Source organism: Pongo pygmaeus, chromosome 6 (genome assembly GCF_028885625.2).
Source record: "Pongo pygmaeus isolate AG05252 chromosome 6, NHGRI_mPonPyg2-v2.0_pri, whole genome shotgun sequence".
Lineage (NCBI taxonomy): Eukaryota > Metazoa > Chordata > Mammalia > Primates > Hominidae > Pongo > Pongo pygmaeus.
This window is the reverse complement of record NC_072379.2, coordinates 48,179,011-48,192,552: the sequence shown is the minus strand read 5'-3', so window position 1 is coordinate 48,192,552 and position 13,542 is coordinate 48,179,011. Positions and strand designations below refer to the sequence as shown.

Here is a 13,542-nt window from a genome sequence, read left to right as displayed (position 1 = left end):
TTGCACTTGTACCAGACTGTGGAGCTTGTATCTTGAACACTTTGGCCCTTAGACTTCCACTCCCCACACCATAGTATGTAGGAGGGACCTTCTGAAAAGAGCTTCTGACTCAGTAGGCCTGGGCTGAGGCTTGATTGACTGGATTTAAAAGAAGCTCCTAAGTGAAGCCGATGCTGCTGGTTCACAAATCAAACTTTGAGTACCAAGGACTTAGAGTATTAGTCTAAATAATTTTATTTTCTAATATGCAATAATAACTCATATGATCAATGTAGTGCTTCAATTTGTTGAGCATTAGGCATGCCCCAAGCACTTGCAAGAACTTTATTTGTATTATTTAAGTTAGTTTTCTCAACAGTTTATTTGAGTAATTATTATTATGTTCTCCATTTTACAATTAGGAAAATGAATCAAATATATGCTAACTAATTTATCTAAAGTCACACAGCTAATATGGGGAGGGTGGATGTGTAACAAAGGGTCATTCAAGAAACATTGAGAAATTGGGAAACACTAAATATGAATAAATTTCACTCATGAATAAATCACTCTAGGACAGTGACTGAAAATCATTTCCTTAAAGACCCAAATAGTAAATATTTTGGGCTTTGTGGGTCTCTGTTATAGCTACAGTCATCTCTCAGAATCTTCAGGGGATTCGTTCCAGGATCTCCGACAGATACCAAAATCCATGTATGCTCAAGTCCCTGATATAAAATGGCATAGTACCTGCATATAGCAAATGCACATCGTCCTCTACACTTCAAATCATCTCTAATTATGTATAATATCTAATACAATGTAAATACTATGTATGTAGTTGCTATATTATATTGTTTTTATTTGTATTATTTTTATTGCTATATTGTAATTTTTTATTTTTTTTTCAAATATTTTTGATCCACAGTTGGTTGAATTCACAGATGTTTAATGCACAGATACTGAAGACTGACTGAATGTACTCTACCATTCAAGTGCAAAAGCAGCTAGCAAAAGCAGCCATAAACAATATATAAATAAATAGGCATGGTTGTATTTCAATAAAACTTTATTTACAAAACTGGAGACTGCTGGTCATAGACATAGTTTGCTGACCTTCTGCTCAATAGTAACCAGTATTAACATGAAGGTTGGTATTTTTGTTTTGTTTTTTTCTGAGAGCTATAGAGTAGTGATATGATTAAGTGGAAAAACATAAAAATAATTTTAAGTGTGCCATATATAGTTATATTTTATGTTGTTATATAAACAGTTTCATTATTAAATGCACAAATCAATAAAATATTGAAGCTGAAGCCACTATGGCCTACATCTTTAAAAGTAGTAGCAGCTTTTTGTTACAATGTGTAAAATCTGTGCAAGTACCAAGAAGATGTTAAAATCACCTATCCTTTCAGAGACATCCACTCTTTAACTTCGGAGAATTTTTTTCCTTTTGCTCATTCTTCAATATATACATGTATGTACATGAGAGCTTCCTATTTAAATCAGTTCTGTGTTCAATATCCTCCTTGCTAATACATGGTGAATATTTTCAATTTTACTTATAATTCTTCAAAAACACTGCTTAATTGCTACATAGTATTTCATTACTTTAAATTCACACAGATAATTGTGTCTCTTTCCTTCCTGTTCCTCACTCTAGTGTGTCTCTAAGTTTTCTTCCCCATAAATCTCCCAGGAGTCTCTTAAAAAGTCAAAGTGACTGCATCTTCTAAGACCTGACCTTGTGTGGCCACTAGTCACTCTACACTGCTCTTTTGAGGATTAAATAAAATAATCCATGTAAAATACTTAACACTGACATTGTGAAAAGCTGAATTCCATCTTTTCATCCCACCTATTTCTGGAAAAGTTCATGTCCTCAGGCTCTGTATTTCCTTAACAGTCTTCTTCCCTTTGCTTCTATGTATGCATCAGGTGAGAGATGAGGTCTGTTGAGACTCACTCAGGCGCTCGGGTCATTCTCCCTGTGGACCACCATGGTCAGGAATCATGGTGGACAGGATGTGGGACTCCAGATTCTGAGTCTGCACCTGGAAAGGGGCTGACCTGCCATGGAGGCTCCTGGTATTCCCTCACTGGGCTTTCAATAGCATTTCTCCTCTTATCCTATCAGGATGGTACAAACTGATTCTCAGAAGGGAGAATGGAGAAAAAATACGTTGCAATTACTTCAAGGACTGTAAGTAGACTCCATGCATGGCAATATGCTGTCAGATATCCATAGTACTAAAGGTATCAATGGGAAAAAATTTTTGAAACTAAGGATTTTTCATCATTAATTTCTTTGTTGTTTGAAAGTTTCAAAGAAGTAAGAGAGGACTTTTACAGTTTCACATTTATATTTTGTTTCATTATTTTTTGAAAGTTCCCAACCACCCAATGATTAATCATGGAATAAACATAAAGTAATTGTCAATCATTATTTCTTATTCATTAATTTCTGAGGGGTATTATGGTTATTTCCTTTACGGATGCAGGAAGCATGTATTATCTTTCTTCTTAACTATCTAATCCTATTTTACTCAGGATTTTTAGTTTTCTTTGCAGAACCCTTAAAGACAAGATCTCCAAAGCATAGCCCGCATCCTGAGATCCCCCACTGTGCCTAGCAGCTGGGTTCCAAGGCACAGTTCTTGTTTTGTCCCAGCACTGAGCCCTGAGTGTGAAGTGAGCTGCATGCTCTTCCTCTAGGACACAGGATTTAGACTTTCATCTCTCATATACCCCAAACAGGTGATTGTTTACTTACAGATCTACTTACTTGTTCCTAGATTTCCTCAGGAGGGCCTCAGGTGCGAATAAAAAGCACACAATTACTATGTTTGACAGATCATTCTAACTTTGAAAACCTCCAATGCTCATGAACCAAATGGGAAAATAATGATAAGAGCAGAGAATATCTGTGTAAAATATATACTGCTTCCTGCTTTCATTCTGAACCATTCAGTTACTAGAAATCTCTACGTAGTGAATTACTAGACAGATCAATTTTGCTCTAAGCCACCCAGTCTGTTTTTTCAGAGTTCCAGATATCCTAATGTTGTAGGAAATAGTGTCAAAATGTCCCTAATTTGGATCCTAATTGCTGACACTGATATGGGATCAGGGGAGGGGAGTGCTGGGAAAGGAAGGGCGTGGTCCCAGTCGAGGGCCCCACCCCCAGGCCTGTGCCCACGGACCTAGGTGAGGACAGGCACTCCTGCCTCCACGCCCAAATGTTGCATTTCCCAAGATCACCCTGGCCCGCCACACCCCCATCCTGTGCCTATAAAACCCCCGAGGCCCTAGCGGGCACACACACAAGTGGCTGGACATCGAGAGGAACACCAATGTGGAAAAGCACACCTACAGAGACTGGCAAGCTGCAGGCCATCGACTGGCAGAACAAAGCAGAGTCTGGCCGGGGTGGTTGGAGGAAAGCCTGGCCGCTGGGCAGTCAACTCCAGGGGAAAACCACCTTCCCACTCCATCTCCCTTCTGGCTCCCCCATCTCCTAAGAGCTACTTCCACTCAATAAAACCTTGCACTCGGCCAGGCGCGATGGCTCACACCTGTAATCCCAGCACTTTGGGAGGCCGAGGTGGGCAGATCACGACGTCAGGAGTTCGAGACAATCCTGGCTAACACGGTGAAACCGCATCTCTACTAAAAATACAAAAAATTAGCCAGGCGTGGTTGGGGGCACCTGTAGTCCCAGCTCTTCGGGAGACTGCGCAGGAGAATGGCGTCAACCCGGCAGGCGGAGCTTGCAGTGAGTCGAGATTGCGCCACTGCACTCCAGCTCGGGCGACAAAGTGAGACTCCGTCTCAAAACAAAAGCAAAAACAAAAAACTTGCACTCATTCTCCAAGCCCACATGTTATCCAATTCTTTCAGTACACCAAGGCAAGAAACCCCGGGATACAGAAATCCCTCCGTCCTTGCAATAAGGCAGGGTATCTAATTGAGCTGGCTAAAACAAATCACCTACGGACAGCCAAACTAAAAGAGCACCCTGTAACACAGGCCCACTGGGGCCTCAGGAGTTATAAGCATTCACCCCTAGACACTGCTGTGGGGTCGGAGCCCCACAACCTGCAAGTGTGCATGCTCCCCCTAGAGGTTTGAGGAGCGGGGCACCAAGAAGGGAGCCACATCCTCATCGCACGCCCTGAGAGGGGACAAGAAAACTTTCCCGGTTTGGACACCATGAATCACCAATGTGATTCTGCACACCAAGGGAGCAGAATCTAAGATGTCTTCCTGCAACGTTCCAGAAGAGCTGCAAGGAGGGCAGGCTCCGGCTGGGCACCCAGCCGAGCAACCCACTGTGGTTGCCCACGTGGAGAAGGATGTGGATGGGCACAGACTCGGAGATAGTTTCAGTGTAGGTTATCTTGACAACTCTAACACTGCGGTGCCTAATCCAGCAGGCGCAGTGGTACACCACCTCATCTTCTTTCTCTAAGAAATTTATTTTCAAAGTGGAAGTGGAAGTGTGAGCATTTTTACTTACCTCAAGTTTCTTAGTCTTCCCACCTGAGCGATCTTGAGCAGAGATTGTCAAGAAGACATGTAATAAATATTCTAAGCCTTGGTTTGGTTTCTGCCAGTGTGAGTGTATGATTTTACCGCTAAAGCCTTGGATGGATGCCTTCCAAGATATGTGGGCACTCTTATTTGTTGGTCTGGAAATAGATATTTCAGGTTGCTCCAACTGCCCAAGTGCAATTGCAAGTGAAGAGAAATTCCCATGAGCCAATGATACATGAAGAGGTAACAATACGGAAGGACTTCAGTCTCTTCTGTAGACTGAAATGATAAGGGGGCAACTCACAAGCCCAGAGGGAGAAGAAGATAACAGCTACTACCAGTGGCATGCTTTCTGCCAGTCTGGTTCCCCAGGGAGAAGGTAACCCTGTTCACTGGAGGTCTCAAGTCAGTGGCAGGAAGGCGGGGCTGTTGAGGTCTCTCAGAGGTACTAGATCAGGTGGTTCCTTGGGGTTCTTCATGAGCTGCTACAGTTATGAGCAGTTCCAGGGTTTCCTGCATCCCATGAGTGCTGGGCAGATCGGGTAAGTGGGTTAACCATCTGGAAAGAAATACCTAATATGAATGTGTATCTCTAGGGGTGGGGCAGGGATGTTCTCTTGTCCACTCTTCCATTCTCCAGCAGTACCATACTGCAGAAATATGGCTTTGAAAATGTGAAGATAAACCTGTTGTTTTCTGTCCCAATGACTACCTTTCTGTAATTTGCTGTTAATTCAGAACTGCAGTAAGAAACTTGACAAGCATCTAATATACATTTACAACTTGCTACTTGTCTAGATGTTTTCTTATATTATTTTATTTGATCCTCTCAACAGTCCTGTGCAGTAAGTTCTGTGATCATCTCCATGTGTCAAATGAGGACAATGGCAAACAGAGTTTGAGTGACTCATTCAAAAACACAGAGCTGGTAAACGTAAGAACTCAGGTGAGTAGCAGTCATCCATTAAGGAAAATCTGAATAAAATGAGATATAAAAATTGACAATAAAAGGTACCCATCATTTACATTTCCTTTGAATTTTTCTCAACATATTTATGGTTGGAAATAGAATTGCTTGGTATTGTTCATTGCAGCACTATTCACGGTAGCAAAGACATGGAATTAACCCAAATGCCCATCAATGATAGATTGGATAAAGAAAATATGGTACGTGTATACCATGGAATACTATGCAGCCATCAAATGGAAGGAGATCATGTCCTTCACAGGAACATGGATGGAGCCGAAAGCCATTATCCTCAGCAAACTAATGCAGGAACAGAAAGCCAAACACTACATGTCCTCATTTATAAGTGGGAGCTTATTGATGAGAACACATGGACACAGGGAGGGAAACAACACACACTGGGGCATATTGGCGGGCAGGGTGTGGGGAGGGATAGCATTAGGAAAAACAGCTAATGCATGCTGGGCTCAGTACCTAGGTGATGGGTTGATAGGTGCAACAAACCACACAGCACACGTTTACCTATGTAACAAACATGTACATCCTGCACATGTACCTCAGAACTTAAAAGTTAAAATTTTTTTTAAAAAGAAATAGAATGGCTTGGTATTATTTATACATAGGATATATGTATATATTTCAGTGGGATTTGCATATTTGGCTTTATACTCTCTTATTTTGGTTACTTTATTATCATGAGCAATACTGCAGGTCTTTAGTCTATGTGCACTTTATTTTTAGTGACCAAATACAATTAAACACTCTCCTATACCACTTAACCCTACAGAATGTGGGCTGAGTTATTTAAGCTCTTGGGCCTCAGTTTCTACATGTGTACCTTGACTACATATATATCTTCTAGAGGTACTAAGGGGCTTACATTATCATGTTACACAATGGTAATGCATAAAATACTCAGATATCAGTACCTGGCACAGCATGAGTCTGTAATGATGTTTTCATGTCTTAGTATTACTACCAAACAAGAGAAAATTGCTTTGTTAAGCATATCTTACAACAAAACCTTAGTATCTCACTTAAGAAAATATATAAAAATTAGTAAAAGTCCATAGAATAATTTAAATAGTTATTCCCTTGGGAATAATCATTCTAAAATTTTGGATAATTCCTTTCTGTTTTTAAAAAAATTGTTCTATCAACACAGACATTTATATTTTTAAGAGGTTTTATACACTTCAAGAACTTTTCTTTACATTGTATTGTGAAGATGTTTGAATTTTATTAATAAATGCATAAAATATCATTTTCACAGGCTACGTAGTATTCTATCATTTGAATGCACTATGAATCTAGTGTCTCTTTCTCTGTTTCTCACCATTTAGTCTGATGCCTGAAAGGCTGAGGGAGCGTTCTGCTCTATGATCTGGACACAGGGATCTGGCAGTGGATACCTCAGTGCTGCTCTCTGAGGCTGTTTTGAGTAGTAGATGAGACAACCACGAGAAGAGGGTGACACAAGTATTTCCGCAAGCCCATCTATGCATCCCTGTCTGAAAATAGCTTATCCTCTCAGATTCGCTGTGTTTTTCCTCAGATCTTACTGTCTACTTTAGCTAATATTAAAGTTAACAAGTAAAGGCCCATATAGATTCAAGAAACAAAGTGTGGCCTGCCCTGAGGGAATATGATGGTCAGGAATTACACAGACAGGATGTGGATCACAAAAGGCCGAATGCATCGCGGGGGGAGGATGAAGACTGACGGATTGTCTGATTCCAGCCCCAGGTCAGCCTTTCCTGGAACCCCCTTTATTTCCTTCAGTAGCCTTCCTGGGTCCTTGGAAAAGGGGATGATGAGGATAAATATGTTGTCCTGACCTTGGAAATTATCGAATAAGTAAGACAATACATGGCACAAATGCAAGGTGGTATATATATTTTTCCATGGGGGTGCCTAGTATGTACTGCTATAGGAAAAGTACATGGATTAAACGTATTCTTCATTTCTTTCTCAATTATTTTAGAGATGGTATCATAAAATAATCGAATTTGTAACACTTTATATTTTGAAAAAATGGATAATTTATTGGTATTTCACTTATTCAACAAGGATTCCTAATTGCTCCAATTCTGGTCACCTGATTCAGTTCAAAATAATAATTGTGCCAGTAAATGTTTTACAGAAGTTGTCAGTATTGTCTTCTCCATGGGAGTAGTAACAATGTACTTCTCTTTACCCTTCTATGATTAAGGAGTACAGACTCCGGAGCCAGATTAGCTGGGTCCAATCCTACACTGCCATGAACCAGCTGTGGGACCTGAATGAATGGCTAGGACACATAGATCTGACTTACCCGAGTAAAATGCACTTCTGTTCATAACAGAACAGACCTCAGAGGTTGCCAGAGGTTGAAGGAGTTAATAAATGCAAAGTATGGCTCATTTAACAGTCCGATGCCTGGGGCTCTTTTCTGATGACATCACACTGTCACATCCCTTAGTGTGAAGTGAGGAACCATCTTCTTCTCTACAGAAAAAAGACACTTGCTCCACCCCAAAGTCACCTCAAAGAGTCTGTTGCACAACTGTGATTTTTAGATATTCAGGGTGGCCTCATGATCCAGTTTTAAAAAACAAAAAACATGCACTTCTTGTCTTCGACCAGTCACTTTAAACTTATAAGCTTTAATTTCTTTATTAAAATGGGCAAATAATAGTTCTGTTGCAGGGGTGTTGAAATAATTATATATGGGATTCCTATACACAACGATTCTCTCCCTTGGCCTAAGCCATTTGCGGTTAATAGAAGTATCTGGATGCTGACAGGAATGAGATCCACTCGAGCCCAGACAAAACCTTAATTCATTAGGAAGTAGTGTTCAATGAATATCTGGGAACGTCATGATCAGGCATGCTTCCTGCTTAAAGCATTAACCCAAGATGTCTTCCCGGAAAGATCCAGAAGTGCTGCAGAGAAGGCAAGGCTGAGGCTGGGAGCCCAGCTAGGAGTCCATAGCGTTTGCTCCCATGGGAAGGATGTGGTTGGGCAGAGATCCAAGAGAGAATGTTGTGTGGGACAGTGTGGCACTGATGCTGTGGGTCCTAAGCAGTGCAGTAGTAAATGGCCTCATCTTCCTTTTCTATGAAGTTATGGTAAAGACTGAAGTAGACATTTGAAAATTTGTTCTTGCCTCAAGTTTGTTGTTTTTCTCACCTAAGCAAACCCGAACTGGGGCTTGTTATTGAAGTGATATTTGTCAGATGGCTCATAATTTAGTTTCAGTTTCTGCTGGTACCAGTGTATAACTATATTTACAGTCTTCAGTGGACACCACACAAGATACCTAGACACTTTTATCTGTTGCTCTGTTGACAGAAATGTAGTTGACATTTTTGATTGCTTTAAATTTAACTTGCCAACTTCAACTGCAAACAAAAAAGAGAAATCCCCATGAACCTGGGACATAGAAAGAGGAAATGATAATGAAACACTTTCATCTGGCCAGGTGTGGTGGCTTATGACTGTAATCACAGTACTTTGAGAGGCCAAGGAGGGCAGATCACTTGAGGCCAGGAGTTCGAGACCAGCCTGGCCAACATGGCGAAACCCTGCCTCTACTAAAAATAAAAAAATAAGCTAGGCACAGTGACGCATGCCTATAATCTTAGCTACTCTGGAGGCTGAGGCACAAGAGAGAATTGCTTGAACCCAGGAGGCAGAGGTTACAGTGAGCTGAGATCACGCCGTTGCACTCCAGCCTGGGTGAAAGAACGAGACTGTCTCAAAATAAAAGAAAAAAGGAATCACTTTCATCTCTCATCTATGTTGAAATAACTGAGGAGCAACTCACAGCTGCAGAGGGAGAAAAATATGAATATTCCCAGCAGGGACATCCTGCTGTCTGCTGAACCATATCCCCAGGAGAAGGACCCTGGTTGCTGGTTGGCCCCAGTCAGTGGGGAGAGAGCATGGCATGACTTGGTGAGAGAGAAAAATGTGGTGGGTGGGTCAGGTGGCCTCTGGGGACTTCATGGCCTACTGCGAGCTGAGCAGTTCCCAGGAGCACTGCACTGACCACTGACCGGGTGTAGGGTGCATTACCTGACAAGAATGTGTCTGTGGAACGGGATGGGGGCAGCTCTGGAGTTGAACTAATTCTGCTTCAAACTTAGCTGTTCCTTCCTTAATTTTCAGACTGTACAATATTGTTCCAGATATATGAGCATATAGCTTTCTTTACCTCATGTAAAAATTGATCCCTCTGTTAATGTTTTGGGGATTCAGGACTCAGGAGTATAAAACATGGACAGTATTTTACAATTTTAAAAAAGGCAAGCTGAAATTTTACACTAGCATTATTCATACCTCATTTAAAAAGCTATAGTCATTTCTGTTTGAAATACAGTAAAGTATTTGGTTTATAATTAATTGGGATGTCACAATGCAGATTATAACTCAGAGAAATCTAATTTCACTTATAAAGAGGGTGCACCTCAAGAGGAAACTTGATTGAAATTGCTGGAGGGACCGACAGGTAGTCTGTGGGAACTCACCTTGGACTTCAGAACTATCTTATGAACACTTTGTCAGAGAGAGGGGTGTTTTTAAATAAAGTTCATTTTTACATGTAATAATAAACCTTTAAAATTAACGTTATATCAAACATCTATTGTAGACTTGCTAACATTGTTCTAAACGTTTTCTTCCATTACTTCCTTCACACTTCTCACCAGTGTTGAGAGGCAGTGGTATTATTATCTCTCTCTGACAGACAAGAACAGTGTGTGGCACATATGACGTCCCAGATCACAAAGTTGGTAACCATGGAGCTTGGATAAGTAACCAATCCTCACTGAAGAAAACCTGACCAAATGTTGCAAAATGATGAAAATATTTTGAGAAGACTCTAGTAGAACATTAATTAATTAATTAAAATAAAGAAAATAAGGGCAAGCAGAATTTACTTTTAAGCATGTTCTCTACACATTTGTAGATAGTAATATATTTGTTTGGATCATTACACAGGATCACAGGATTAAATTTTTTTTTTCTTTTAGACAGAATCTTCTCTGTCATCCAGACTGGAGTACAGTGGCACGATCTCGGCTCATTGCAACCTCCACCTCTCAGATTGAAGCGATTCTCCTGCCTCAGCCTCCTGAGTAGCTAGGACCACAGGCGTGCACCACCACACCCGGCTAATTTTTGTATTTTTAGTAGAGACGGGTTTTACTATATTGGCCAGGCTGGTCTCAAACTCCTTACCTCGTTATCCGCCCACCCTGGCCTCCCAAAGTGCTGGGATTATAGGTGTGAACCACCGCACCCGGCCATGATTAAACATTTTTAAATGGGTTTTACATTTACAGTTTTATATTCTGATATTTTAATTTTATATTTAAAAATATATCAGGTCCTTCAAAAGCTCATCTGAATATTACTATTAATGACCTATGACAATATGCACCCTTCTAGACTACTTACCCTATCTAACATCAGCTGTGTTATTTGAAATCTTTATGTCTCAGTTCTACATCTATAAGTGCCTAAATGGCTTCCAGAGACTTAAGAAATTTACATGATCACATAATAATGATAATGAACATGAAGTATAGATAACAGTACCTGTCACATACCTAGATATGGAAAACCCAAATTTCTTATGTTTTTATATTGAAAAGTCAATTGGTGGCCAGGCGCAGTGGCTCAGGCCTGTAATCCCAGCACTTTGGGAGACCCAGGCAGGCGGATCACGAGGTCAAGAGATCGAGACAATCCTGGCTAACACAGTGAAACCCCATCTCTACTAAAAATACAAAAAATTAGCCAGGCGTGGTGGCGGGCGCCTGTAGTCCCAGCTACTCGGGAGGCTGAGGCAGGAGAATGGCGTGAACCTGGGAGGCGGAGCTTGCAGTGAGCCGAGATGGCGCCACTGCACTCCAGCCTGGGCGACAGAGCAAGACTCCGCCTCAAAAAAAAAAAAAAGAAAGAAAGAAAAGTCAATTGGTACTTTACTGGCATTTTACTTGTTCTCTGAATACACCTAATCACTGGAACCCTGGGCACATCTTTCAGCACACGGTAGTAATATGTGTCAGTTAATGTTCCGTGATGGTCAGTTCTGTCTCCTCCATGGGGATGGAACAATGTGTCTTTTCTTTTATACTCCTGTGATTAAGAAGCAGTTTAGTGTCATATTCAAGAGGAACCAGATTACCTGGGTCCCTCCCTAGGCTGTGCTACCACCTATCAGCTCTGTGATTTGGACAAGTGCATGAACTAATACTCCACTTATTTCAGGAGTTAGATATGTTTGATGAGAACAACAGAGCAGACACTATAGGTAGTGTGGGTTAAAGGAGCTAATATATGCAAAGAATTGAGAACACTGTAGAAAACTTACACACACACACACACACACACGATACAATTCTCTCTTCCTTTACAGGTAAGACCAAACGTTATTCCAACATGAAGGGTCTCATCCAATGGCCCCTGGGATGACTTGGAGCTCTATTCTGATGATCTCATGCAGGCAAATTCTCCTCCCTACCCCTCCCAGAAAAAAGGGCACTTACTCCTTCCCGAATTTATCCCAGATATCCTAGCATTTACTTAGAGAATTGCAATCCTTAAACTGTTCGGTGTGGTCTCATAGACCAGCTCAAAGACATGACTTGTCTGGCAGATCATGCAACCCCAATTCTCTAAGCTTTCATTTCTTTCATTGTAAACTGTGCCAGTGATAGTTATATTGCAGGGGGGTTGTCTTGACTGTACATAATAAGGATCCCTCTCTCAACTGCACCTTGCTACTTACTGGAAGTCTCTAGGTGGTGATATGATGGACAGTGGCACGACCTATGTTCTCTCAGTCCCCAGACAAGTCTTTAATGCATTAAGAAACAGTGTCAAATAAAGATACTGGAGCACAAGTCCTGGGATCAGGTGGGAACGAAGGTATAACCCGTAACAGCTTCCTGGAAAGCCCTGGAAGAGCCTCAGAGAAGGCGAGCCTGAGTCTGGGAGCCCAGCTGGGGACTGGCTGTGGTTGCCCCTGTTGGGAAGGATGTGGTGGGCGCAGACCCTGGGAGGGGATTTTGTGCATGTTGTCTCAACAGTTCTAGTATGGTGTAACCCCATGCAGCACAGTAGTAAACGGCCATGTCTTCTTTCTCTATGGACTTGATGGTAAGGATTGAAGTCAGAGTTTGAGAATTCTTTCTTGCCTCCACTTTGTTGCCCATCTTACCCGTGCTGCCTCGAGTTGCGGATTTTGTTGAGGCAATATAGATCAGGTGCTCCAAAGCCTGATTCGGTTTCTGCCAGTACCAATGAATGACATCTGTTTCAAACTTTGTGCTCGATATCTTGCAAGGTATGTCAATACTTTTCTTGACTTCTGTGGAAATGGATAGCTGGAACTGCTCCACTTTTGATAATCCAAGTCCACCTGTAAGTAAAAGAGGAGAATTTCCAATGAACATCTGACAGTAGAAGAGGGAAACATTGAAGAATGATTGTGGTCACGCAGCTAGACTGAAATGTTCGGAGAGGAACTCACGAGCCCAGAAGGAGGAGAAGGCGAAAGCTTCCAGCAGTGACATCCTGTCTTCGGGGCGGTGTCCCCAAGGAGAAGGCAGGAAAGTGCAGACCTAGTGGCTAGTGCAGGAAAGTGCAGCCCCTGACCGGTGACTCCGGTCAGGGGCTGGAGGGTGTGGCCTGAACTGGGGAGAGAAAAGAAAGTGGTTTTTTGGGCCCTTCAGTGCTGCCTGCAGGCTCAGCACTGAGCCCCCCTCCTGCTCACCCTGCTTATCTCAGATCAGGTTAGCAATCTCGATGGGGTTCTCTGCACGAATGTGAGGGGGCCATGGGGGTTGCTTAATTTCTGTGGAAATGAGAAGGATTTCTAATTGCCTAGGAGTTGTTCATGAACACTTTTCCCCAGCATAATATTTTAAATTGTTGCATATTTAATAAACATTAACTTTTATAATAGCAAATACTTATTGAGCATTTTCTATTTGTTAGCCTTTTTTTTTCTAAATGTTTTTCACCTTCTAATCTTCACAATGATCACTTAATATGGGTACTTG

General features: G+C 41.6%; 1 gene segment (V, D, J or C); it reads right to left on the bottom strand.

Annotated features, from left to right (window-relative positions):
- LOC129040734 (T cell receptor gamma constant 1-like) overlaps nucleotides 1–13,542 on the bottom strand; it is a 61,099-nt gene that overhangs the window by 30,880 nt on the left and 16,677 nt on the right.